This window comes from Triticum dicoccoides, chromosome 7A (genome assembly GCF_002162155.2).
Source record: "Triticum dicoccoides isolate Atlit2015 ecotype Zavitan chromosome 7A, WEW_v2.0, whole genome shotgun sequence".
In the NCBI taxonomy this organism is placed as follows: domain Eukaryota; kingdom Viridiplantae; phylum Streptophyta; class Magnoliopsida; order Poales; family Poaceae; genus Triticum; species Triticum dicoccoides.
Genome location: NC_041392.1, coordinates 684,006,694 through 684,010,383, shown reverse-complemented (window position 1 = coordinate 684,010,383; position 3,690 = coordinate 684,006,694).

Sequence of the window (3,690 nt, the reverse complement as noted above, 5' to 3'; positions counted from 1 at the left end):
GACGGCGGTGACGGCGACGGCGGTGACGGTGACGACGGGTGGCGTGGGCGACGGCGGTGACGGCGACGATGGGCGGTGGGGGCGGCGAGGGCGGCGCGCGATGGGCGACGGGCGTGGCGAAGAGGTTGGATCGAGAAGAAGTACTGGTGGTCGATGAAACTGATTTTTTTGTAAGTGCCATACATATAGGAGGGGTCTTTAGTACCGGTTGGAGCCACCAACCGGTACTAAAGGCCAATTTTCGCCAGGCCAAGGGGCGAGAAACGACCCCTTTAGTACCGGTTGGAGCCACCAACCGGTACTAATGGTTGTGCGCTGCCACCGGCGGTGCACAATGTTTAGTCCCACCTCGCCGAGCGAAGGGCAGCCGCACTGGTTTATAAACCCAGCCGCGGCTGCTCCTTCGAGTTTCTCTATATAGCAGGCTTCTGGGCCTAACTAGGGCGTGCTGCCCTGTGAGTCTGCTGGCCCTTCTGGGCCTGCATTTGCACACCCTAGGTCTGGCAGGCCCACTGGACAGCGCGCCAACAAATTTTTTATATAGTTTTTTCTTTTCTGCATTATTTATTTTCTTCTATTTATTTTTGAGTAATTTTTTATATAGTTTTTTCTTTTCTGCATTATTTATTTTCTTCTATTTATTTTTGAGTAATTTGTTTTATAGTTTTTTTCTTTTCTGCATTATTTCTTTTCTTCTATTTCCAGTTTGTACACGAAGTGCGTCCAGTTTTTGCCGTGACCCTCTCTACTCTTTCGCACATGCTATGCGGGTGAAATGATGATACCATGCCAAGTTTCAATATTTTCGGAATTTATTTTATAGTGATTTTTAATTTCACGGTCATTTAGCTCTCTAAACAATTAGGTAGATGACCGAAAAACAACAAATGATGTCAGAACATGTTGGAAATTGATGACGTCGTTTTGAATGCTGCATACTGAACACAAAAGAAGTCCGGAGTTCAAATAAGTTATTAAAACTAAAAAAGAGGTGCAATGCTGATTAATTTGCTTCAAGCCTTTCGGAATAGTGTAGACTGCATTGCACATAGCTCAGTGCAATCTATGCTATTTCGAAAGGCTTGAAGCTAATCAACATGCAGGTGAGCATTGCGCCTCTTCGTCATTGTCTGTGCACTCACGGCTTATAAACCGCTCATACTGCCTCTTTCTTGGCGAGGTGGGACTAAAAATCAGCTTGCTAAGAAACTCTAATACCGGTTCATGGCATGAACCGGTACTAAAGGTCTTCGTGGCGGCCCCAGCCTGACCATATATAGTCTGACACAGCCTCATTAGTACCGGTCCGTGGCATGAACCGGTACTAAAGGTTGCCCACGAACCGGTACTAATGATGCCCGCCCGCCTAGCCATTGGAACCGGCACTAGTGCCGGCTCAAATTCAAACCGGCACTAATGTGCTTCACATTTAACCCTTTTTCTACTAGTGCGAGGCCGCCCTGGTCTTTCGGCCTACAAACCACGCTTCATTTGGTCAACCTATATTTTTTTCTTTTCATCATCTCCTTGCCAAAAAAACATGGACCTAAAATAGGCCAGTCTTTGCAAGACCCCTTTTGGGAGCTAGAAGAGTGAAGGCATATGAGGACAGAGTTTATTAAAACCAATCGTACTGTTTCTACTGTTAACACTTCAATGTTCACTATATATCCTTACATAACATTACAATGTCTAAAAACATGCAAACATACTATCTAGTAACTGCGCATAATTGTGGTGGCAATTGTTCACGATTAGCATGGACAACTATGTTGACATATTCTGGCTACTAGAGGAGAAAACAAAATTCGTCAAAACATGACAATGTGTGATCTTGTTTTGAAACCCTCATTCAGACAAACGGTTGAAAATGGAATGCTAATCCGTTTAACACTTCATGAGATAAATCATTTTGAACATTTGAATCTAGCAATTAGGTTACCGAAATATAGACACAACCGTCGCCTCCTCCTCTCCAAGGCAAAAACTTAGGGTTCCTCTGCCTCCCATCGGTGCTGTTGTTGGTCCGCCTCGTCTCTGGTGGCGTTAGGGCCATGGGGGCATGATGGACCCCGACCCTTGCCGGTGGGAGGGATCTTGCTCCGTTTTAGGCTTTTTTCAGTTCGTTTAGGCTTTGTGTCCTGCTCAAGAAGACGAGGCGATGCGACTCCCTGAAGATGAAATAAGGTTCTCCATGCCTAACCATCCGTTCCAATGATGCGTCTAGTGTCGTCGAAGGGTGTGTGAAGGTGTGTCTTCGAGGAATCTCGCGAGATTCAGTCAGGGTTGGTCTTCAGTGGATCTTCTTGGATGCAATCTTTAGTTCGTCTCTGTTCGTGTGTCTAGGTTAGATTCTTTTGATCTATACTTTTCTTCAACCATGATGGTTGTTGTTCTGGTCTGCTAGGCTTGTCAGGCCTTAGCATGACAACTTCACGACTTTCTACTAGAACAAGTTTGGCTTTGCTCCGGTGAGGGAGAGGCGATGACGGTGGTGCGCCTTTGGCTTGCTATAGTGCTTGTAGTCGTGGCTAGGTGGTCTACGGAAATGGATGTGATTTTTATTATCTTTGTGTTCTTTGTACTACCATGGCAAGATGAATAGATAGGAAATTTGCTCCCAAAAATAAAAATATAGCTATTAATGTGATCATCTAAACATTTATGTGGGAGATTTCTTCATGCATATGTATGTGCTCTATATTACCAAAAATTCTCATTGGCATGTGGCAGAAAGTGAAGACCAAAGGTGCAACCTATGCACCTTAGATTTTCCCTTGATTATGTTGTGTATTCATTGATCTGATGTTATTTAAAAAGTTGTTTAAGGATTTTCCTTTGTTGTTGTCAATAAACCTATTGAGCCAGAGGGCTGGCTGATTAAAATAACCTAAATCAACAGCCTCAGTGGTTCGATTATCAATCCGGTTTTGAAAATTATGGCTAATTAAGGAGTGAACCTCTGTTTTTATCGGGTTTTTGTCAGGCCTTGGCTTGTTGGTATCCCTTTGTGCTGGACCAAGGCCCTATTGGTATCCCCTTGTGCTGGACCTTGTATCTATGGCTTGGCAATGTACATGGGCTATTGCCAATGCTACTCTGGGCAGTTCAATCTCTTGCTAATTAATGTACTCCCTTCGGTCCTTTTTAATATTAGGTTTATCTGAAGTTAATCTCATTCAACTTTGACCAAGTTTATATAAAAAATTATGGACATTCACATAACAACACCAATATCATTAGATTCATTTTGGAATATATTTTCATATTATATTTATTAGATATTATAGATGCTAATAATTTCTAATATAAATTTGGTCAAACTTAGCAAAGTTTGACTTTCGGCAAATCCAATGTGCAGAGTAAAAAGGACCGGAGGGAGTACTTGAAGTGCTGCGTATCTCGAAATGGATTTCTTTACAGTTTTACTAATTTTCAGTCGTCTGAAAACGATTTCGTCTCAGGTCGTTTTTTAGTCCGTCTAATTAACACGAATCTCAGCGCATTTTGTTTGTCCTCAGTACGATGTTGGGTGTGTGGTGGACCTTTTTCCGTGTTGTTGGGCTTTCAGGCTTGCGGGTCTGCAATGGATTTCACTATTCGATCCGCAAGAGACATGCGTTTTTGAATTTTCTATTCAGTTATGGGGCAGCGTCCTTTGCTCTATCTGCAGAAGGGGTTGGTGGGGGT